At 42.6% G+C, this 25,723-nt stretch overlaps 1 long non-coding RNA gene, 1 other non-coding gene and 1 pseudogene across 2 annotated transcripts in view; 1 reads left to right on the top strand and 2 right to left on the bottom strand.

The window, feature by feature from the left end:
* The window catches only part of LOC116892646, a 49,813-nt gene that overhangs the window by 16,346 nt on the left and 7,744 nt on the right, over positions 1 to 25,723 (top strand). The window lies entirely within an intron of this gene.
* LOC116894954 lies at positions 2,754 to 2,924 on the bottom strand. Its single transcript, XR_004387148.1, has one exon. It is a non-coding gene; the product is annotated as a U1 spliceosomal RNA (small nuclear RNA).
* On the bottom strand, positions 10,458 to 10,803 carry LOC116892645 (annotated as a pseudogene).

The raw sequence follows: 25,723 nt of genomic DNA, 5'->3' as shown, positions 1-25,723 counted from the left end.
ACACAGACACACACAGACACAGACACATAGAGAGAGGGAGAGGGAGAGGATTATATAAGGAAGAGCCTCTGGGGGAAGGACAGCCCAACCCCTGGGCTGGAAAGTTCCAGGTTGGGGGAAGGGTATGCCCGCTAAGGACTGAGGGATGCTAGGAGAATTTGGAGGCCAGGTCTGTTTTGATATGTAAACTAAGCCCCAGAGTCCTAAACCTTGGTGACAGAGAAAAATCACCCAGAGCATGACAGACCCAACAGAAAAGTGGGTAGATGCTCTGTGTGTGTGTGTGTGTGTGTGTGTGTGTGTGTGTGTGTGTGTGTGTGTGTTTTGGAGGGTGGGTTCTAGACTGTGTAGTCTGTATAGGGAAACTAAAATCATATAGCTATATTAGCTAGGTTTACTTAAGAGCAATGGTTTTCAACCATCCCAATATTTCAACCCTTTAATCCAGTTCATGGTGTGGTGACCACAACTATAAAATTATTTTCCTTGCTATTTCATAACTGTAATTCTTTTACTGTTATGAATTATAATGAAAAATCTGATATGCAGGATATCTGATATGTGACCTCTGTGAAAGGATCTTTAATCCCCCAAAGGGGCCTACAACCCACACCTTGTAAACAGATGACTTAGAGGAACACAAATGACAGATTGTTTTGGTTGTTGCTGTTGTTTTGTTTTGAAACAGGGCCCAAGAATGGATATTATATAGGGGGTTTATTAGATTGATTTATTCAATATGGACTGGGTAGTTCAATAATGGCTGTCTGGACACTAGAAAGGGTGAGATCCATTAGCCTAGTCCACCTCAGCTCTCTTAATCTTGTGTTGAAGGCCACTGACCTTCACTCCACAGGTCACAGGAAATGACCTGCCTCAGACAGGCGTGTCTCTTAGTTGAGCCCAGGTCCAGTCAAGTTGACAACCAGATTAAACCTCACAATAGATGAGTTGTTTGACATGTCTAGAAAATTAGTCCTCTTCAGAGTTTTTGAGACCACAAGATGTCAGAGCACAAACAAACAAAAACATATGGACTGAAAGTACATGATTCACGTGCAAAGCCTGTTAGTCAGGAATCCATTGGTTTTGAAGGGAGATGTTTACCTTGCTATCGTAAATCTTTCTGCAAGGTATTATTAGGTTTGCAGTAATTTGTTGCATCGATTATCTCTAAGAAATCCATAAGCAACCTTTCATAGGATTTTAGCCTCCAAGATACTTGTTCATTATTGCCTTTTTTTTTGGTTTGTTTTTGTCACAACACTGGCATGCTGAATACTGGCATCTAGTGGTACTATCTAAAATGGCAGTCAACGTCCTTTGAAACAGGGCAGCCTGCTTACTTTTGGAATGTTTCAGCCTCAGATAGGAACATTTGAGAAACACTACTTCCAGAACTTCTCTGGGATCCTTCCTCTTGGAACTGTAGAAGAAACAGCTAGACTGCACTGTTTCCATATGGTCCTATAAATCTACTCCCCTTTTTGCTTTATTTTTAGTTAATAGGTTTGTTTTTTTTTTTGACAATTTCATACATGTGTATGCTATATTAAGGTTGCGGTGACTCTCATCTACTCTCTCTGATGTCCCTCCCATCCTTCAACTCTTGTTCTTCCACTCATGCCTTTGGTTTTCTTTGGAGACTCAAACTTAACCAGTGCTTGCATCATCTGCTTGGCAAGTATCCACTGGAACCTGGTAGATTCACCAGTAGTTTCAGAACTAAAGACAATGACTCCCTCTCTGCCAGAATTTATCAATATCTAATAGCTCATCAGAGAGGATGTGAAATCTCTAAACACAGTGCCAACCTGCCAGGCAAGATTAGTCCTATTGTGTAATCGAAGCATGACTGTTATTGGGATAACCCACCATTCTCTGATTAGATTTGGGATCTGCTACATAGGAGGGAATCCATGCTTGGCACTGCAAATCTGGTCAGAAACACTCAGCTAGGGAACTCATGGGCTCTCAGGACACTTCGTACTGTTGCTTGGCTAGGTTGACATACCTACCTTCTAAATATATTCATACACATAGATAATTTTTACTTAATCAAGAAATTTTTGATTTCAGTTTTCTAAAAGCAGAAACTCATACTGTATAAAGTGCTGAGAGTAATTGACAGTTGAGTGTTTATCTCTCAACAAGATTTTTATATCTTGTTGCCTTGGGCTTTGGGAACATTACAGATGAGGAGGAAGAAAGAATGTAAGAGCCAGAAGATATGGAGAGACAGGCCATGACATACCATCTTCTGGTTATGATGTAGACAATATAATCCTGAGCTTCTTGTAGATTCTATCACCTGCACTGGGTCTGCACAAGACTAGGCTTGTCAATAGACAGTTGCAGAAAGGGAAGAGTCTCTCAGGACCTTCATGTTTAACTTTCCTGACACACTGTAGGCTGCTGCAAAGGACTACCTTACATCTGGCTTCCCTGGAAGTGGGTAAAATGGATGATGAAATTCTAGAATGTTCTGAAAGTTGTCTTTCAGGCTGCAGCTATGTGGCTATATTAATTCTCACATAGTGAGGAGAACAAGAAATGGAGAGATAGATAGATAGATAGATAGATAGATAGATAGATCATCTAGTTCTAGTGTATTTCCCATCACATAGGATGCTAATGCCATCACAGAAGCTTCATTCTCATGATTTTTATCTAAAACCAACCACCCAAAAAGGCTTATAAATGCCATATAGTTCAGGGTTGGAATTCATAATATAAATGTTTTTATTTTTTCCACAGGAGAGCATGAATACAGTTCCCCAATATCACCAAATATGCAGTTGAGTTTCCTGAATTTGGGGAAATTGTAGGGGCAAGAATATCCGGATGTTCTGGATGTGGTAGATAAGCCTCACCCTGGGAAAACAACCTTTGTGATCCTGGTATCTCCTCTTCTAGCTAAGTATCCTGATAAAAATTTTAGGCATAAAATTTAGAAGTCACTCTGTTTCCTGCTGTTGACTCCGATGTGGTGGCTGTGGGTTGGGAGTACCACACAACCATCCTCACTTGACCATACATGTGAGAGGAGAGATAGAATATGGATATGGAGGTCTGACCAGGGACAAAAATGAGGGATTTGCTTTATTTGGAATAACCAGGAGAAGTATTTAAAACATTTTTAATTAAAACTTATTTAACTGTATGGTTGTTTTGCTTGTATGTATGAATGTGTACCATGTGTATGTAGTGCCCACAAGGCCAGAAGAGAGCATCAGATCGAGTGAGACCAGAGTTGCAGATTGTGAGCTGCTACATGGGTGCTGGGAACTGAACCCAGGTCCTCTGAAAGAGTAACATGTGCACCTAATCACTGAGCCATCTCTCAGGGTATTTTAAGGTCTCCAGGAGAGGTATTTTAAAGTAGTAACACAAGGTTGCACAGGGAGCATGAGAAGCAGCTGTGGCTAGTGGTTGCCAGGCAGATATCTCAGCAAATGCAAAGGCCATGCACAGGGCTGAAGACTGAGGACATTTTGGAGAGAGCAGGTGGGAGTGAGTTGGAGAATTGCTAAAGTCTGGGTCTGGGAGCAAGCAGGGTGAACTCTGCAGTTGTCAGATGTATGGTGGTAGGGAGTTCAGATTTTATTTCCAGTCAAAAGAAGCTACTGGGGGATTCCAAGCACAGCAGTAAGGTTCTGAATGGAACTTGGCAAGAAATGTGTGTGGGCCTCGATGCTGCAGATGCATTCGCTCCAGCAGGTGAGATAAAATTAAATCATTTTATTTATAGCATGACAGGCATGGAGCGATGTGCCACCAACTAAGAAAAAGGCAGCAGAACCTAGCAACTCTTGTATTTTAAAATTCATATTCTGTCTGTCTTTCTCCACTCTCTCTGTTGCTTTCCCTTGTAGGCTCATTGAGGAATGCAATGAAATCATTTTTAAAGATGTGGTGTGCTGGACTTGATGGCACATGCCTTTAATCTCAGTCCTTGAGAGACAGGCAGGTGGATGTCTGTTAGTTCAAGACCAACCTAGTATTATATCAAGGTCAAGGACAGCCAGGGCTACATAGAGAGAACTTGCTTGCCTCAAACACACATGCACACATGCATGCACACCAAAACAAAAAAACAAACAAAAGCAAAAACAAAACTGAATAACAAAAACAAAACCAACCAACCAAAAACAATAAAAGAGAGAAATGAAAAGAAAAAAGAAAACAAAGAAAGGAAAAAAGGAACATTGGTTAGAAGCTCATAGAGTGAGAGAAAGCTCCACAAGATGATTTGAGCAAGAAAGGGATGGGAAAACCCAAGTCCCTTTGCTAGTGGATGTTTGCACGTAGGGTCCTCAGTGCCAGCCAGCTGTCTTAGGTTAGGACTTTATGCACATTTCTCTGCTAGCATTACTGCCTCCTAAATTGTTCATGACCAGAGAGATGGCTCAATGGGTAAAAAAAGCTTTGCAAACTTAAAGGCTGAAGTTGTATGCCCAGAACCCATGTAAAAAAGGCAGGTGCTGGATCACCAACCAGGTAGCATACACCAGCTGAGATGAGGCCTCCAACACATACACAGCAGAGGACTCCTGGGTCTGGGTTCAGTCATTGAAGATGCACCTAACCCTCAAGAGACTGGAGGCCCCAGGAAGTTGAGAGGTCTGTTGGGGTGGGGTGGGACATTCTTGTGGAGACTGGGGGTGGTGGGGAGGAAGTATGGGATGTGGAACAGTTGAGGAGTGGACTGGGAGGGGAATAAAATCTGGAGTGTAAAAATAAATAAAATTTAAAAGACAGATGCTGTGGTAGGAGGCACGTGAAATCCTATTACTCTTATAGCAAGATGAGAGAGAGGCAGTTATGAGTTTGAGGCTAGCCTAGACTCCAGGACAGCCAGAACTATATAGAGAAACTCTTATCTCAAAACACAAAAAGAAGAAACACTTTAAAGGAAAACAGGCTTGAGAAAGGGCCCAGCAGCTAGGAGCACTGGGTGCCCCTCTAGAGGACGAAGGTTCAATTCTATCATGTAGAACCTTGTGAACCAGGTAGGCTGGAGTACACAGCATGGGGGAAACAAGAGCAAGTGTGCCTCAACAAGGTGGAAACAGAACCAACTCCTGAAAATTACCCTCTGATCTCTACAAACACATATACACATTATTGTAATTGTGTCTCTGTGTTTGATATGGTGGCCAGAAGGCAACCTCCAGTGTTGGTTCTTGCCTTCTACCTCGTTTGAGATGGGGTCTTTTTGTTTGCTGCTCTGTACACCAGGTTAGCTGTCTCACAGGCTTCCAGGAGTTCTTTTGCTTCCATCTCCTATCTTACTGTAGGAGTGCTTGGATCTCAGACCCATGCTACCTTCTCCAGCTTATGTGGGTTCTAGAGATTTGAACTCATGGTCTCAGTCTTGTGAGGTAGAAGCATCTCCCCAAGCCCACAGAATGATCTGTGCCCTAAATAATTATTTCCTTTCTACTTCTTTCCCTGTTAATCTGCTTTCTGATCCTTGAATTTGCCTTCTGGGTGTTTCCTATGGATTGGAGTCATGTTAACAATGTCCTATGACATCTACTTTCTAGTCATAGAGCAAAGATATTTTCAGGGATCCCCTAGTAATAGTGAAATGTGTGGGTTAGTTTTTGTTAACTTGACACAAACTATAGTCACCTGGGAAGAGGGAACTGCAACAAAGGAATTGCCCCCCATCAGACTGGTCTGTGGGCATGTCTCTTAGGGTATTTTTCTTGATTGATGAATGATGTGTGAAGGGAGGGCCATTCCTGCGCAGGTGGGTCTTGGGTGTGTATAAACACAATCTGAGCCAGCCAGTAAGTGTTCCTCTATGGTCTCTGCTTCAGCTCCTGTCCCCAAATCCCTGGGGTTCTCACTTTAGTGTCTTCCCTGGCTTCCCTCCATGTTGGACTTCCATTTGTAAACCAAACACGTCCTTTCCTTCCCAAGTTGTTTTTGGTCAGCATTTTATCACACCAACGGAGAAGCAGACTAAAACAGGGACATATCAGTCCTCACTTCTTTTATGCGACTGGGTAATGATCTCTTGTGTGTGTTTCACTATTCTTATTTTTTCTGCCATGATGGTTGTCTTAGGTAGGGTTTCATTGCTGTGAAGGGACACCATGACCACTCAATCTTATAAAGGAGAACATGTAATGGGGCCAGCTTACAGAGGTTTAGTTCATTATCATCATGGCAGGAAACCAGGCAGAGTGCAGACATGATGCTGAAGAAGGAGCTGAAAGTTCTACATCTTGATCTGAAGGTAGTGGGAGGAGACTGTGTCTCATACTGGGTGTAGCTTGAGCACGTATGACCTCAAAGCCTACATCCACAGTGACAAACTTCCTCCAACAAGGCCACACCTACTCCCACAAGATTACACCTCCTAATAGTGCCTCTTTCTATAGTCAAGCATTCAAATACATGAGTTTATGGGGGGTATTCCTATCAACCCTCCACAGTGGTCATATTTTTTTCAGATGCTGCTACCGTTATTATGACTTCTGGGGTATTTCCTAGGGATATGGGCCTTCCAGATGAAGAGGGGGAGGAGGGAAGAGGAAAAAGAAAAAGAAGGAAAAGGAAAAGGAGAACCAGAGGACCAAGAGGAGGAGGAGGAAGAGGAGAAAGAAGAGGAGGAGGAGAAGGGTGGGGTGGGAGACTAAGTCTATTTGTGGAACCTGAGTATGAGTTTAAGCTTGATTCCCTCTCAGTGCATTTGTGGCTTGGCTCCACAAACACATCAGCTTTCATTCCAGTGAAATGAGTTAATGGCTCTTCCACAGACACTCATCATAGACCAACCCTCTTGACCTTCACACCCATCCTATGAGTCAGACACAGTCATTACTACCATTCTGTGCTCAAGAAAACAGATGTTCAGAGAAGGTGATCCATCTGGCCACCATTACCCAAATAATGGATAGTAGAGCTGGGATTTGAGGGCCAGATGTATAGGCCCACAGCTAAATCCTCTAATTCTTGGGCTCCACAAGGAAGTTGGAAGATTATTAGAAGCAACCCATCAGTGGTTGAAAGTGTAAGCAAAATGTGGAATAACCATGCAATGGAATATTATTCAGTCCAGCCTGGTGGTACAGACCTGTTAGTACAACTTTTCAGAAGATTGACACAGGAGAGGATACAAGTTCAAAACCAGCTTGAGCTCCAGAGTAATCTAAAGATCTTCCTAGGACATTTAGTGAAACCCTGTCTCAAAACAAAAGAAAAGGGGGTCAGAGATGTATCTCAGTGGTAAAGCACTTGCCTAGAATGCCCTAGTGAGGATTTGGGAGTGTAGTTCAGTGATAGAGCACTTACCTAGCATATTTCAGGTCTTAGGTTCCATCCAGCATCGCACAAAAATGAATATTACTCAGCCAGAAATGGGATGAAGTATTGATACCTAGAACATGGGTGCACATGATGAGTGAGAGAATTCAGACACACAAGGTCACAGGACATATAAGTCCATGGATATCAAAATCCATGCCAACACAAGTAGATAACTGATTTTCAGAGTAGTTGGTCAGGACTGATTGTTTAATGGGTCAGGGTGATGAATTTATCTTGTAGTTAGGTTACGTGTGGGTATACCCACCAATTTACACATTTTAAAATGGTCAGTGGAGGGTGGGCAAATGAGATAGCTTGGTGAGTAAAGGCACTTTATGATAAACCTGACAACCTTATGTCAGTTCTTGAAACCCACTGTCTCACTCAAGTTGTCTTCTGACACTCACATACAATGTTTCCCTCAACTCTGCCCCACTATATAATAAGTTGATATTAAAGAAAAATTTAAAATAGTCACATTAGCACCACATTTTGTGAATTTGATCTCAAAAAAAATCCCCAAAAAACAAACCGAAACAAAATAACCCTGTATGACTACGCATGAGAGGCATATCCAGAGAAAGGAAATTCTAATTTCTTCTCAGGACCTAAGAGTTCTAGAGCTCAGCATTCACCCAACAGAAATTCAAACAAGCATTCATACATGCAGCTGATACACAATGTTGATAGAAGGAAGCTCACACCTGGTACTGAAAATCTGTCCAGGAACCTATTGAGGAGCTCACAGGCCCTGTTACTATTATTCTGCTAACTGGATTGTACCGGCTTTTGTCAACTTATCAAAAATCTAGACATAACTGGGAAGAGGAGCTCTTAATTAAAAAAAAAATGCTTCCATAGGATTGGTCTTTAGACAAATCTGTGGGGCATTGTCTGGATTAATGATTGACTTGGGAGGTCTCAGATTGCTGTAGGCAGTGCCCATTCTGGGCAGGTGATCCCGACATGTATAAGAAAGCAGTATGAGTGAGCCCCAGGAGCGAGCCGGTGAGTGATATTCCTCTACTTTCAGTTCCTGCTTTGACTTCCCTTATTGTTGGACTGATACTTAAACATAAGATTAAAATAAACCCTTTCTTCCCCAAGTTGATTTTGGCCATAGTATTTATCACAGCAATAGAAACCCTAACTAAGACATGGACCTAGTATCTATCAAACTGCCCTCTGCATTTCCATCTCTATGATTAGTGTGTCGTTTTTACCTCAGCAGAGTATAAGTGCGTGTGGACTGCTCGTAAGTAGGACATCTCTATCACACTCATTCTCCAAGGACAAAGGATCATTGTCACGCAAAAGGAGATAGGCAAATTCTAAGAACCAGAGCCTAGGGAGGATGTAAGTAAAACAGTGTCTCCTGGATACAGTAGGACTGCTGTAATTTTTAACATTCATTTATTTATTTTTTACTTATTCTCTTTACATCTGCTCACTACTCACTCCAAGTCCCCCCTCCCACAATCCTTCCCCATCCTCTTTCCCCTTCTTTTCTGAGTGGGTGGGGCACCCCTGGTTATCCCCCAACCATGGCATTTCAAGCCACTGTGAGGCTAGGTTCTTTCTCTCCCTCTGAGGCCAGACAAGGCAGCCCAGCTAGAAGACCATATTCCATATACAGACAACAGCTTTTGGGATATTCCAATTGTTCAAGACCCACATGAAGGCCAAACTACACATCTGCTACATATGTGTGGGGAGTCCTAGGTCCAGCCTGTGCATGTTCTTTGGTTGGTGGTTCAGACTCCGAGAGCCCCAAGGATGGCATAAAATACAGAACTTCAGTATATTATGAACTAAACAGGAACAGGTGTTGCCTGTTCAAAAATCATGTGACTGACAAGTGGGAGGGGCTCACCAGTCCCCCTAATTAGCTGAGGAACTGTTGACAACTGATGGCTTCTGGGAGAAGAAGAGTCGTTTTTCTTTAAAGTCATGGTTCCCTAGGCTCCAATGTATGACCCTATATGGATGAGTGTATAAGCAGCAGAAATCGCACTTTTAGGGTTACTGAAATAAAAACAAACAAAAACCCCCAAGAGGACTCAAAGTAAGAAAGGGTGAAGGATGGATCTGAGAGGAGTTGGGTGGGAGAGGAGGTGGGTATGGTCAAAGTACATTGTATGAAAGTATGAGATTCACAGAGGATTAAAAATATGCTATATTATAAAACCATTCAGGGTAAGCTGCTATTGGAAGAACTCAAGCAGGATATGAGTAGACAGTCATTGTCAAATTCTTTCAACCATTATGTTTGAAAATCTGCATATTTAATTGTTGAAGAGCTCAACCTTCTCACCCACAGGGCTGTCAGTCTCTTATTTACAGAAAAAAAAAATCCTCCTTGGGCACCTGGCAGAAAGTGTGTGGGAAGGCAGGAGGCACAGGAGGTTTTATTTAAAGCATCACCTTGGCTGGTGTGCAGAGACAGATCACGGTTGCCATCTTTGGATCCGAATGTGGAAGCTCTTTTCCTGTTTGGAAAAAGTTTCCATCCATCTGGGGCTTGTTGGGAAGTCTTGCTTTGCCTCCTTTTATGGAAGCCTCGCTTGCCCACTGTTACTCTATTGAGTTTTGTTTAGAGTCCGTTCTGGACTTCACCTATCGTATGGTTTTATGTGGGACTTCCCTGGGGAGTGGTAAGGCAGTGATACAAGGAATGATGATGTACCTAGTTGCCCATTCCCTTTTCTTTCTCTCCTCCTTCCTTCTGTCCCTCCCCTTTCTTTCCTTCCTTTCTCCTTTCCTCTCTCCCTCAACTTATTCCTTCCCTCTTCCTTGAGGCAGTGTCTCTTGGTTTCAGGGAGTTCAGGCTGATCTTGAACTCTGACTTCCTGCCCTCTGACATCTGGTTTGTGTGATGCTGGGGATGAAAACCAGTGCTTTGTGAATGCTCAGCAAGGACCCTAACATTGAGTTATACCTCCAGCTCTGAACAGGAGTGTTTTTCATACTAGAATGTCCCACTGGTCCAAATTTGGCTCAATATCCTCTGTTTTGCTTCCTCTGAGTCATTTTGAGTAAGGATTGTAAGGGATAGGATTCTGTAGCCCAGGCTGCCTCTGAAATCTGGGCAATTCATCTACCCAACCCTCTCTCTTTTTTTTAAGAACCATCTTTTATTGGGGGAGGGGTCATCAATCCTTCTTGGCCGCCGCCTTCCACATGGCTGGCAGCACTTGCTCAGCTCCTCCCTCTTTCTCTTGGCGCGGATGGGCGGGCCTACCCTCTTCTTGATAAACTTGAGTGCTCGCTTGTCCTTGGACACCTTGAGCAGCTCCATGGCTCGCCGCTCGTAGGGCGCGAAGCCGCACACCTCCCGGATCATATCTCGCACGAACTTGGTGTGCTTGGTGAGGCGCTCGCGGCGGCCGCTGTGTCTCGGCTTGCTGACGTTTTTCGTCACTTTGTGGCCTTTGTTGAGGCCCACGGCCATGGGGTAGCGCAGGGCCATGGCTGCAGCTTTCCGATCTACCCAACCTTCTTGAGTGTTGGAATTATCTACAGGCATAAACTATCAAGCCTGGCCTCAGAGCTTGATTCTCCAGCCTTTACTTAGACTTCAAGAACTGCCCAACATCTTTGCAATCATTTTTTTCTTCTCTAGACAGGGTTTCATGTAGCTCAGGCTGGCTTCAAACTATGTAATTTAAAGACGACCTTGAAGTCTGGGTTTTCCCAAATGCTGAGATTCCATACAAAAATAGCCTACCACACCAGCCTTTAGAAAATTCTCGTTTCTTCAGATATTTTATTACATTTATTGTGTGTGTGTGTGTGTGTAAAGGTCAAAGGGCAAATTCTCTTCTTCCATCATATAGGTCCCAGGGATTGAACTCAGGTTGTCAGACTTGGAGGCAAGCACCCTACTCATTGAGCCACCTTGCCAGCCTAAAACAATTTTATATTATTGATCTTGCTATGCTGCCTAACTTATTTGCCATTCTTTTATGTGTATGTGTGTATGTGAATGTATGTATATGAACCATTTGTGTGCAGGAGTCTATAGAGACCAGGAAAAAGGTGTACGGTCTCCTGGAACTGGAGTTACAGATGGTTGTGTATAATAAATACACAACCTGGGTCCTCTTTGCCTGCTGAGCCATCTTTCCGGCTCCCTGTTATCTAATTTAAAGAACACAAGACAACTGCTCTTATTATGTTCACAGAATTGGGCTGTTTTTGCCACAGTCAATCTCTGGATATTTTAATCACCCAAGAAGGAAACTGTAAAACTGTTGGCACTCATTCCTTATTTCTCTCTTCCCTTAACTTTCTTCATCCCTCCTGGCCCCAGGCAATCTCTTACTTATTTTCTCTCTCTCTATGTTACCATAACTTGGACTCCTCATATAACAGTAATTATGTATCTTTTGACTAGCATCTCACTGTACCCCACTCCCTCCAGATGCCTCATCGTCTGACAATTTCTGTTCTACCCATACACTCAGCCTTTGTAGATCCCAATTATTATGTGGCCTGATATATTTCACACAACCTCTGGGTTTATCCATGGTGACACACATGACAAAATTCCTCTCCTTTTAGTTTTTATGTTATCTTTTTATATATGTGTATGTATCTATTTGAGGGTATAGGCACATGTATGCACTGTTTGTGTGCCTGTGTGCAGAGGCCAGAAGAGGGCACCAGAACACTTAGAGCTGGAGTTAACAAGATTATGCAGGACATGCAGATTGTTGTATGGATGCTGAGATCCAAACTCCAGTCCCCATGATTCGAGCAGCAAATGCTCTTAATTGTTAAGCCCTCTGCAATCTTGTGGATTCCTTCTTTTTATGGCTGAATAGTACTTCATTATGTATGCATACCACATTTTCTTTATCCATCCATTTACAGACTGCACTGCCTTCATTAGGTTCTTTTGCTGTAATAAAAAAAAAAAAACAATGACCAAAGAAACTTGAAGAGGAAAGGATTGACTTGGCCTACATGTTCTGATGACAGTTCATCATTAAGGGGAGCCATGATAGGAAATCAAGCATGGCAGGAACCTAGAGACAGGAAGTAAAGCAGGAACTGTGGAGGAGTGCTGCTTACTGGCTTGCTCCCCATGCCTTGCTCATCCTATTTTCTTGTACACCCCAGGACCACCTATCCAGGGGTACCACTTCCCACCCCTCAAATCAGAGGGAGACCACTCACATCAATCATTAATCAAGAAAATGCCCACAGACTTTGCTATAGGCCAATCTGATGGAGTCATTTCTTCAATTGAGGTTCCCTGTTTCTAGATGAACCTAGCTTGTTTCAGGTTAACATAAAACCAACCAGGACAGGCACTTGGATTAACTCCACCTCTTAGTTATTGTGAACAATGCTGTAGTGCATATGAGAGTGCAGGTGTCTCTTTGACACTGGTTTCATTTTCTCTAGGTATGCACTTAAGTGTGGAGTTTGTGGACTGTGCAGGGCATGCCATAACTAGGACATTGCTAAGTTGTGGGATACAAAAGCTGCTAGTGTGACTGACTTAGAAGGGATAAGACAGTAGCCATATTAAACCTCATGACAGCTGCACTGCAAGTCTCTAAACAAAGTGAACTCCTCCACATCTTTCAGGTGCATCCAGGCTGTGTCCCGTTGTTGTGTCTAGCACAAGCTCTCTTTATGCACCCTAAAACCTACCTTAGTGAGGGAAAACAGTATTATCTATAATGTCAGCTAGGGCTGTCCCTGCCCTGTTAAAGTGCTCAGTGAAAGCTCATGTTTGTGATTTCACTATCCACTTTAGAGCCCCTTTCCCACTGTTGGGGCCTGAGCTATGCTTAACCAGTTTGCTGCAGGTTGGTGAGATGGCTTAGCAGGTTTCTCAGCTACTGTTCTATAGCTATGAAGGCACACCATGACCAAAGTAAGTTGAACAAAACATTTAACTGTGGTCTTGCTTACAGCTTCAGAGGGTTAGTCCATTAATGTCATAGTGGGAAATGTGGCAACATGCAGGCAGGCTGTCTTAGGGTATTATTGCTGTGAAGAAACACAATGACCATGGCAACTCTTATAAAGGAAGACATTTAATTGGGGCTGACTTACAGAGGATTAGTCCATTATCTTCATGGTGGGAGACATGGCAGAGTACAGGCAGGCATGGTGCTGGAGAAGGAGCCGAGAGTTCTACACCTTGAGCTGAAGACAGCAGAAGAGATTGTGTGTCACACTGGGCAGAGCTTGAACATGAGGCATCAAAGCCCACTCCCACAGTGATACTCCTCCCCCAACAAGATCATGCCTACCCCAACAAGGCCACAATTTCTAACAGTGCCTCTCCCTTTAGGCCAAGCATTCAAACACACGAGCTTAAGGGGACCATACCTATTAAAACCACCATACAGGTCTACTCTGGAAAAGTAGCTGAGAACTACCATCCTGATCCATAGGCAGGAGACAGAGAGAAATACTGGGCCTGCTGTGGGCTTTTGACACTCCAAAGCCCCTCCCCAATCACATTCCATTTAACAAGACTACACATCCTAATTCTTTCCAAACAGTTCTACTAAGAGAGCACCAAGCATTCAAATGTATAAGCATGTCAGGGCTATTCTCACGTCACACTCAAATCACCACAGTGGAAAAATGTGCTTGGCGTTAGGCCTACATGGCTAGTAGAGAATCTTCTCTCACAAGTTGTGTTTTGCCCTTCACAAGTGTGGCACATGCAAGTCTACACACACACACACACACACACACACACACACACCTATAGACACACACTAAATACATATACATTTAAAAAAACAAGGAAGAGAGCCAGGTATAATAAATAGTGTAGTACTTGGGAGGCAGAGGCTGGAAGATCTCTAAGTTTGAGTACAGTCTGGTCTACATAATGAGTTTCAAGACCATCAGAACTATATAAAAATATTAAAAAATAAAAACGGAAAGAAAAATGGTTTTCCTTTGCACCAAGAGCTGAATTGGGAAGATTTATTTTTGCGTCCATCATTTCTGAGCACAGGGCACCGCTGACTGAGGAGCAAGGGAAAAAAAAAAAGAAATGCCAAGAATTAAGACTGATCCTAGGATACTGGATGGGGGCTACTGGTTCTTAGATAAAGCTCACTGGAGATGATTAATTACTTCTATACCACATCTTTCAGCCAGCCTACCATGATGTTTTCCCTGAGGTACCAGCAATTTAGTTGCTTGACTGACAGCTGTCTAGACATTTCATCTTTGCCTAGATTACACCAGCAGCTTCCTGGGAGCAGAATGGGCGACTGTCCCAGGGAGGACAGTAACAAACGCTGGTTCAGAATCATGAGTTATCTTCTTAGTTAACAAGATAAGTATCTAGCCTGTCTGTGAGTGCCACTGCTGCTATGTCTGAAGGTTCACTGGAGGTAGATAGCCACTCCCTGGGGGAATCATGGGAGCTGCCAATCAAGTAGCTGCTTCCTCAGTCATCATTGTGACTGTTGACAGCTTTAAATACCCCGTGGCTGCTGAGAGTCACCAATCCAGCCACTGACACCTGGAAGAGACTTCAGATCAGACAGTTTCCCCCCCTCTGTAGGAAACACAGTTATCACTGTGGTTGCCCCTCCAACAACATCTCTGCTTTGAGGAACTTTGCTTAAGCCTTGGAAGCTTTAGAAAGCCCTTGACAGTAACTGCTCCAGGTGACTCTATCAGTGACCGCTCCTATTCCTTCACAGCTGTGTTACTCTGTTCGGGGAGGAACATCTCCAACTCCTGACAGCTAGTGTGCAGTCTTGACTGGCTATAAAAGCAGGGTTTCTCTCACTATTTATAGAGAAGTCAGGGAGACTTCCCTGACTGTGGTTTGAATGAAAAAATGCTCCCTCCTGCATTGGCTCATGTAGTTGAACACTTGATTCCTGATTGGTGGTTCTGTTGGAAGAGGTTATGGAACCTTCAGGGAGTAGAACTTTGCTGGAGGAAGTCACCAGGGGTGGGCTTTGAGGTTTTATAGCCTCACCCCACTTCCCGATATCTCTCTCTCTCTCTCTCTCTCTCTCTCTCTCTCTCTCTCTCTCTCTCTCTCTCGTTTCTGTCTCAGTCTGACTATCTGTCTCTTTTCCTCCTGTGTTGTGACTAGCCCACTTCTTACTCCTGCTACCATATCTAGCCTTGCATGTTTAGGTTGTTTTCCTGATATGAGGGACTTGATCCCTCTGGAATTGTAAATTAAAATAAACCCCCTTCTTCCTTAATTTGCTTTTGTCAGGGAATTTTATTACTACAATTAACTAACTAACTAACTAACTAACTAACTAACTAACTAACTAGCTAGCTAACTAACCACCCTTACTAACTAACCACCCTTACTAACTAGCTAGCTAGCTAACTAACTAACTAACTAACTAACTAATTAACACACACACACATCCCTTTTCTTCATTCTGTCATGCATGTTTGTGCATCATGGGCCACAGTAAGACCTCCTGTAAATGATTGCATTGCCTAGTTGTGGTCTCGATTGTGCATAAAGTGAGTTGGGTTAGTAACACAAAGAGCACAAGACATCTATAGATGCCAGGCCCAGGCACACTCAACAGTCTTGCAGAGGTCAGAGAAGGCAGAGCTGTAAGCCCCCACCACTGAGCATTCACAAAGCCTCAGAGAGTTCCTTTCTTCAGCTGCTGGGGTCATGGACACTGCTGCTGAGTGCTGCTGAGCGGTGTCCTGATTAAGGACACCAGAGGGACCTGATGCTAAGAGAGCTGCTCTTTGCCCGTTCATGACTTCCATCTCAGTTGAACAAAAGGACCCTTAGCCAAGTGAAATAATGAGAGTTCACCAGGAAGGCAAGGTTGGAAGAGCCTGTAATACCATAACTGTGAATTCTTCTCTATAAAAATAGTTTTTATGAATTCTTTGAGAATTTCATACATCATACATGATCATAGTCACTTCCCATCTCTTCCAAGATATACCTTCTTCCACTCTCACCCAACTTGTTTTCTTTGTTTCTTTTTTTAAAAATTCACTGAGTTCCATTGGTGCTATCCCCATACCCTTGGCTGTGTGGCTATCTAATGATGTGAAATCAACCTATCAGGGGACACACCCTTAAAGAACATTGACTCTCCTTCTCCCAGCAGCTATCAATAGTCAATAGATCCTTAGCTGGAGTTGGGATTTTTGTGTTCACCTTCTGGCCCCATGCTGGCATTTCATCTGGCTTGAGCCTGTACAGGTCTTGTGCATGCTGTAACAATCACTGAGTTCATAGGTGCAACTGCCCTGCAGTTTTGGAAAACACTGTTTCCTTGTGGCCACTCACCATCTCTGGCTCTTAAAATCTTTCTGTCCCTTCTTGTGTAATGACCTCTGAGCCATTTAGGGCTGAGCACTCCATAGTGTTTTATTGTCTGAACTTTGACAAGTTGTAGGTCTCCATGTTAATCCCCATCTACTAAAAAAAAAGCTTCTCTGAGGGTTGAGAGATGCATTAATCTACAGATATAATGATAAGTCATTATATAGTGAGTCAGCTTAATACAATGTCCATTTAGCAGAATAACAGTTATAGGTTCTCCAATGTGGCCTATGACCTTTCTAATTATAGGTTCTTTTCCTTTAGATTTATTTATTTATTTTATGGATATGAGTACACTGTCGCTGTCTTCAGACACACCCAAAGAAGGCATTGGATCCCATTACAGATGGTTTTGAGCCACCATGTGGTTGCTGGGAATTGAACTCAAGAACTATGGAAGAGCAGTCAGTGCTCTTAACCGCTGAGCCATCTCTCCAGCCCCCTAATTATAAGTTCTTGAGCAGAGTTTTTTGTAAAATAGCCATGCTGTTTTTCAGTGGACAAATGACTAAACTATGGTATATCCATACAGTAGAATACTATTCAGCAGTAAAAATGAAAAGCTCCAATTTCTAGCTAAATTGAAATGGCACCAAGCTATGTCCTAGCACCAAAACTTCTGTACTACGCCTGAACCAGAGAAGCTTCTCTTTGCAATGACTGACAGTGAATGCAGAGACTCATGCCTGTTCAGGGTGACTGTTGAACGCTCAGCCCTAAGATAGGATATTCACACTATCCCCCTTGTAGGCTCAGGGAACATTGAAGAAGAGGGGTGGAAAGAATGTAAGAGCTAGAAGATAGGGAGAAGAGCCATGAAATGCCATCTCCCAAGCAGGAGCCGGCCATTATAATCATGATCTCCCAACAACTGTGATTACCTGCACTGGTCCCTGCACAAGACTGGGCTAGTCATCAGTCAGTTTTGGATCGAGGAGTTGCTTTTGATGCCCTCCCTTTCTCTGCTTTGTATCCACTGGTGAGTCTGTCAGACTCCAATGAATAGTTTTAAACCCATGGTCCCACAGATGGCCTTAGTTAAACCTAGTGTGCCATAAAACAAAGCAGAAGGACATGAGTATGAGGAAAAGACTTGTGCTGTTACGGGAAGGGGAATTAAAAGGTATAGATCAGTGGTAGAACACTTGACTAGAATCTCCTAGTGAGGGGCTATGGGCATGGCTCAGTGGTAGAGCACCTGCCTAGGCTCCATCAGTGAGACAGTAGGGGCATGGCTCAGTGGTAGAGTCCTTGATATCACGTGTAAGGAGCTAGATTTAATTCTAAGAACGAAATAAATAGAGGAAAAATCATTCAACTTTGGGGGACTTCTGTGGGTGGTGGAGCTCTCCTGGGAATCTTGAGGCTTGACGTTTCAGGAACATCCCTCTGTCTCTGAGTTGTGATCATGTCTCTAGTTATTACCTAGTGCCTGTGTTTGGAACCGTGCTATTATTTCTTTGGACTCCATGACTGCATGGTAATCACCCAGCAAATCTAGTGTCTCTGCTATAATTACTCTGCTGGCTGTGGGAGTTCCTGGTACAATGAGCCAGCTGGGCTGCAATTCCCCATCTGATCTCAGTGACTGTACATAGTTGCAATCTGGTGTCTAAAACCCTGTCATAATTACCCAGCCCTGTATAATTTATTTTATTAATTAAGAATGACATCGAAGCTCCTGTGTTTATGTTCCTCTTCTGGGTGTTTCTAATGCTAGCTTTTTCTTACATGTGAGAGAAGTTAAGACATCTTATCACCTGGTAAAATAATAGTACAGGCACAGACCTCTGCAGATACACAAAAAGGAGTGTTATAGACTCACCATGTACAGATCTGTGACATGTGTACTGTACAACTCAGGAGGATCCCCCTGAACTCCCTTCCCCAACATAGGCATTCAGAGGTCAACTTAATGCAGAGCCATGAGAAAGAAGGGGTGGGAGGCTGCTGAGGAAGATGGACGAGACTGTTTGAAGGTTACTGCAATGAAAGGCCTCTTGTTTGAGTAGTTCAGCTTTATAAAAGAAGTCGAGGAAAAGGAGACTCATTGCTGGAGGTGTCTTCAACTTGGGACAGTTTGTGATACCCTTTTACTCAGGTTAACTTTAGAGAGTGACAGGGTCCCATGTGATCTGGAGTTAGCCACCTGGTACCTTCTCTTTTCCTACCTGTTTCCTCAAGACCCAGCACTCTGTACTTCCTGAAGTTCCGTGACCCTCTAGCTATTCAGTACAAGCTTCTCAAATATCTTTTCTGGTCATATTAAGCAGACTGTGAACAAACTCACATCAGCCTGCCATCTATAGGGAATTTATTTCAAGACACCCAGCAGATGCCTAAAACCACACTGAGTATTGAATCAATCTATCTATCTATCTATCTATCTATCTATCTATCTATCTATCTATCTATCTATCTATCTATCTACTATGTGCCTACACCCCCCCTGTCTCCCACCCCAACCAAAGCTCAGTGTATAAACCAGGCACAAGACCTAGCAGTCATCATAAAAATATAACAGGACAACCATAAAACACTGTAATAGAAGTTATGGAGAATGAGGTACTCCCCCCACCATACCTTATTAGCACTGTTTTGGACAGAGTATTGTTTTGAGAAAAATGTCATCAAATTTACTCAGAGAGGCACATGATTGAAAAGGTATAATCTGTTTACTCCTGGAATTTTCCATTCAGTATTTTCTGGTTATGGGTAACAGTGGGTGATGAACTGCAGTGAGGTTGAACTATGGTAAGGAGGACTCCTGTATTGTACCTGTGGCTTTCAACCTTCTCTCTTCTGTTGGTCTGCAAGAATACAAATGTAACAAGAGAGGGTTGTCTGTCTGCTGTCTATCTTGGTAGATACCAGGAACCTGGAAAAGTATTTGACAGATTACCACATTTTACAAAATTCACTGAAAGCTCCATACACACACACACACACACACACACACACACACACACACACAGATGGAGAGAGAGAGAGAGAGAGAGAGAGAGAGAGAGAGACATACAGACATATAGACACACAGACACACATACACAGAGACACCCACAAATACACATACACATACATACACATACATACACATAGACATCCACAGACATCCACAGACATCCACAGATATACCCACAGACACACCCACAGACAGACAGACACACATAGACACACAGACACACATCGACACCCACAGACACAAACACACAAACACACATTTCACAAACATACAGAGACACAGACACACATAGAAACACATATACACAGATACAAACACACAGACACACATATTCACACACACGTACACAGACACACAGACACATAGACACAGACACACAAGATCTTAGTAGTTTTCAAAACCCCTCTCTTATCACTATTTTCTATCCCCCTCTTTTTTTTTTTTTGGTGAGCTTCCTGGCAAAGTCTCCCTTACATTTTTCATACATTTATGCATGTTTTGTGTGTGTGCCTGACCCACTGCAGGGTAGCCCAAATGCTTGAATTACCCTAGATGCACAGAACACATGAAACTCAAGACGAATGATCAAAATGCGAATGCTTCACTCCTTCTTTAAAAGGGGAACAAGAATACCCTTGGCAGGGAATAGGGAGGCAAAGATTAAAACAGAGACTGAAGGAACACCCATTCAGAGCCTGCCCCACATGTGGCCCATACATATACAGCCACCCAATTAGATAAGATGGATGAAGCAATGAAGTGCAGGCCGACAGGAACCGGATGTAGATCTCTCCTGAGAGACACAGCCAGAATAAGGCAAATACATAGACGAATGCCAGCAGCAAACCACTGAACTGAGAACGGGACCCTGGATGAAGGAATCAGAGAAAGGACTGAAAGAGCTGAAGGGGCTTGAGACCCCATATAAGCAACAATGCCAACCAACCAGAGCTTCCAGGGACTAAGCCACTACCCAAAGACTATACATGGACTGACCCTGGGCTCCAGCTGCATAGGTAGCAATGAATAGCCTAGTAAGAGCACCAGTGGAAGGGGAAGCCCTTGGGCCTGCCAAGGCTGGAACCCCAGTGAACGGAATTCTTGGGGGTAGGGCGGTAATGCAGGGAGGATGAGGAGGGGAACACCCATATAGTAGGGGAGCTGGAGGGGTTAGGGGGATGTTGGCCCAGAAACCGGGAAAGGGAATAACAGTTGAAATGTAAATAAGAAATACACAATTTAATAAAGATGAAAAAAAAAAGTTAGCTTATGTACTGTTTCCCAGTTCTATATACGTATCTTCAAATTTAATAACGAGGTTTTTCTTTACAACTTAGATAATGGATTGGAATTTTGGAATTGTCTGGGAATGATATTTTTCTTTGAATGTATGACTTATAGTAGGCCAACCCTGCTCCTGTGGATAGTCCCACTTCTATTAGCATATGGGTAGCACAAACTGGAACCAGTGGGGGAGTAGGAAAGACGGCACAAATTTTAGTAGAAGTGGGAGTAGAACTGGGATGAGCTATTGGGGGGAGTGGAGGATGAATGTGATGAAAAACATTGTGTGCCCATATGAAATTCTCAAAACCTAATGATATATTAAAATTAAAATGAGCGATATGTTTGTAAATTAAAAGTGCACACAATTTTTGTAGTACATGTAATATTTGCTTAACTTGGGATTCTTTACATTTGTTTTAAATATTATACTATATTTAAAAAAAGGGGGGGGGTCTTTTTCCCATTTTGGTCACAAGAGGGAGCCCAAGACACAGATTAAGTTTTTGCAATGGGAAACTGGGTGCCTCAGCCTAGTGACTTTTAACTGTCTCCCATGATCCTCTACTTCTCCATCAGTGGCACAGACGGAGACAACAGATATAAAGAAGTTGACAGTTTCTTTTGTTTCTACTGGGCATTGAACCTAGGACCTAGTGCATGCTGGTCAAGTGCTCCATCACCAAGTGTACTCTCCAAATACTCTTGCCTGTGGAGAAAGATCTAATGTATGAGGACTGGAGTTAGTAGCAGTGTATTGTTTCATGAACTTTGCTTTGTGAGCGGATTATTGCTATTTGCTTGGGAGAATGGATTACTTTGTAAGACGATGTAAGATCTTTCAATTGTATATTTTAATTAAGACATCATATCCTATTTATCTTAAATATATGCAAAATTTATTTTAAAAGCTCTTCGTGTTGGACACTTTAACTAAATACAGTGTAAATATTTTTAAAAATTATTAGTTGTTGAGACTTATCAACTTTTATAAACAACTTTTATTTGTCTACACACACACACACACACACACACACACACACCAGTTGTGTTAACTGTAATTTGTTTTTTTTTTTTTTTGAGTTTTAGATATCTTTCAAAGTCTTTATACAATCATTGGGGGAAAAGAATTGAACATGTTAAGTAAGTACAGATTATAGCCATTCTTTGGTGTTAACTTACATTATATAGATAGTATTATCGTCTCCACGCTCTTTTATTGGGCCTAATGAGTGCGGCAGAAAATGGCTAGCCTATCCTCACTATGTGATGATTATGATTAGAGTAAACCAACGGCAGAACAAATGTTAGAAAATCCGATAGCTCTGTGAAGGTCTAGCATGGAGATGGTTATTTTAAGTTTATTTGCAAAGAACTCACCCATTTCTCCTCTCTCTCTCTCTCTCTCTCTCTCTCTCTCTCTCTCTCTCTCCATCACTATAGAAACTAAATAAATAAACAACAAACTATTCAACAAAACCCTGCAGACATAAGTTGTTATGGCTAATATGTGCTGAATAAACTGGTTAAGCCAATCAGGAGCCTGGTCACGGAAACCATGGCAAAGAGGAAATGAGATGGACTTTGGTATGAATTTAGATCCCGTCAATTGTTAATCATGTGTCATTGGAGTCACTTTTTCCAAGCCCCCCTTAAATTCTTCATTTCAAATAGGAAATCCCTTTTTTCATAGGATCATGGAGCAGGCTCAGTGAGACAGTGCACACTGACCAGTACATAGGTAACAAATACTTTTTGTATGTGAGTGCTTCCTGTGACTAATTCTTAACTGTCAGTCATGTTTTTGCTTTATAAGATATTTATGTACTATTTATAGGTGCATCCTAAACTACTCTCCAATGGTTCTTCTCCTTTACTATTTTCCTTTACTTTTAGGGATATGTGTTAATAGGTCAACCGCAATATTTCTGCACATGCACATAGTGGGCACTCATCATAACAGGATATTCATATCTTCCTATCTGCATCATTTCTTTTTTTTTTATTATTATTAACTTGAGTATTTCTTATATACATTTTGAGTGTTATTCCCTTTCCCGGTTTCCGGGCAAACATCCCCCTCCCCCCTCCCCTTCCTTATGGGTGTTCCCCTCCCAACCCTCCCCCCATTGCTGCCCTCTCCCCAACAGTCTAGTTCACTAGGGGTTCAGTCTTAGCAGGACCCAGGGCTTCCCCTTCCACTGGTGCTCTTACTAGGATATTCATTGCAACCTACGAGGTCAGAGTCCAGGGTCAGTCCATGTATAGTCTTTGGGTAGTGGCTTAGTCCCTGGAAGCTCTGGTTGGTTGGTATTGCTGTACATATGGGGTCTCGAGCTCCTTCAAGCTCTTCCAGTTCTTTCTCTGATTCCTTCAACAGGGGTCCTGTTCTCAGTTCAGTGGTTTCCTGCTGGCATACGCCTCTGTATTTGCTGTATTCTGGCTGTGTCTCTCAGGGAGCGATCTGCATTCACATTTTGATCATCCGTCTTGAGTTTCATTTGTTCTAGGCATCTAGGGTAATTCAAGCATTTGGGCTAATAGACACTTATCAATGAGTACATACCATGTATGTCTTTCTGTGATTGGGTTAGCTCACTCAGGATGATAGTTTCCAGTTCCAACCATTTGCCTACGAATTTCACAAAGTCATTGTTTTTGATAGCTGAGTAATATTCCATTGTGTAGATGTACCACATTTTCTGTATCCATTCCTCTGTTTAAGGGCATCTGGGTTCTTTCCAGCTTCTGGCTATTATAAATAAGGCTGCGATGAACATAGTGGAGCACGTGTCTTTTTTATATGTTGGGGCATCTTTTGGGTATATGCCCAGGAGAGGTATAGCTGGATCCTCAGGCAGTTCAATGTCCAATTTTCTGAGGAACCTCCAGACTGATTTCCAGAATGGTTGTACCAGTCTGCAATCCCACCAACAATGGAGGAGTGTTCCCCTTTCTCCACATCCTCGCCAGCATTTGCTGTCACCTGAGTTTTTGATCTTAGCCATTCTCACTGGTGTGAGGTGAAATCTCAGGGTTGTTTTGATTTGCATTTCCCTGATGACTAAAGATGTTGAACATTTCTTTAGGTGTTTCTCAGCCATTCGGCATTCCTCAGCTGTGAATTCTCTGTTTAGCTCTGAACCCCATTTATTAATAGGGTTATTTGCCTCCCTGCTGTCTAACTTCTTCAGTTCTTTGTATATTTTGGATATAAGGCCTCTATCTGTTGTAGGATTGGTAAAGATCTTTTCCCAATCTGTTGGTTGCCGTTTTGTCCTAACCACAGTGTCCTTTGCCTTACAGAAGCTTTGCAGTTAACTGTAATTTGTAACAGGCCTCCAGATCTTCTTTCAACTGCTTCCATGATGGAAATACCTACAGGCCATAAAACTCAGCAAGTAGACAGTACCATAATGAAGACCTAACCCATCAAACTCAGACTACTTCTGTAGTCTGTTTCTGGTTAAATGTTCTTGTTGACTGAAGTATGTTAATTCAGGATATCTTTTTTGTGCTTAAAAGCTTAAGAACTTCTCAGTCCGTTCTACACTGGGATCCTGAACACCCAGTGTAGTTACAGACTGGCTAATTAAAAATTTTCTGTTGGTTTAAACCCATGTCTGAGAGGTCTTCTCTGGTGGATTTCCCACAACAGTATTTACCCCAATTACAGCACTGTTCTTTTTGTACCAATCACAACATTCTCTTGGATGGACCATCAGGGTAAGTGCTCCTTGACTGGCCTAAGTAAGAATATTTGGAGAGACACTTCACTGTAGATTTTCCAACCAGTTATGGCTAGGGCTACAAATTTGGGAGCTAGGGTTGTGTGTTGACAGTAGGTAGCTCCAACTGTTGCATAGCTTCTATAATGTATCTCTAGAGTACTCCAAGTTGTCTGTGCTGGTAAAGGCTAGCTAGGTTGTCTGACTTAACAGTTGTCACTTAGTCAGATTGTCCCATATCTCCCAACATGTTTATTTTCAGGAGGTTAAGTATCAGAGGTATGCTTACAATGATAACATAATTCGACATCAGTATTTGCTGATGTATGCCATGGCATCCAGTTTCATACATTTACGTTGTTGTTTTTTGGAGACATGTCTGGGCTGTCCTGAAACTTACTATGTAGACCAGGCCCAATCATGAACTCACAGAGGTCCACTTGCCCTGCCTTGGATTAAAGACTTGTGCCTCCATGCCTAGCCCTATACATGGTTTTAATATCAATTATTTAATTATTTAATCTTTTAAAATTTCACACACATATATAATGTATCATGTATGTCCAATGTCATATCCATCCTCCACTTCCCCAGTCCAGCTCTTTTTTTTTTTTTTTTTTTTTTTTTTTTGTAGTATACTTTTTTTTTTTTTTTTTCATCTTTATTAACTTGGGTATTTCTTATTTACATTTCGATTGTTATTCCATTTCCCGGTTTCCAGGCCAACATCCCCCTAACCCCTCCCCTCCCCTTTATATAGGTGTTCCCCTCCCCATCCCCCCCCATTAATGCCCCCCCCCAACAATCAAGTTCCCTGGAGGTTCAGTCTTGAGAGGACCAAGGGCTTCCCCTTCCCCTGGTCCTCTTACTAGTCTATTCCTTAGTACCTTTGCAGTTAGAGCCCAGGGTCAGTCCATGTCTAGTCTTTGGGTAGTGGCTTAGTCCCTGGAAGCTCTGGTTGGTTGGCATTGTTGGTCATATGGGGGTCTCAGGCCCCTTCAAGCTCTTTTAGTCCTTCCTCTGATTCCTTCAATGGGGTTCCCGTTCTCAAATCAGTGGCTTGCTGCTGGCATTCGCCTATGTTTTTGCTATATTCTGGCTGTG

Source organism: Rattus rattus, chromosome 2 (genome assembly GCF_011064425.1).
Source record: "Rattus rattus isolate New Zealand chromosome 2, Rrattus_CSIRO_v1, whole genome shotgun sequence".
Classification (NCBI taxonomy): domain Eukaryota; kingdom Metazoa; phylum Chordata; class Mammalia; order Rodentia; family Muridae; genus Rattus; species Rattus rattus.
Note: the sequence above shows the minus strand (reverse complement) of the source record. Positions and strands in the feature narration are given on the sequence as shown.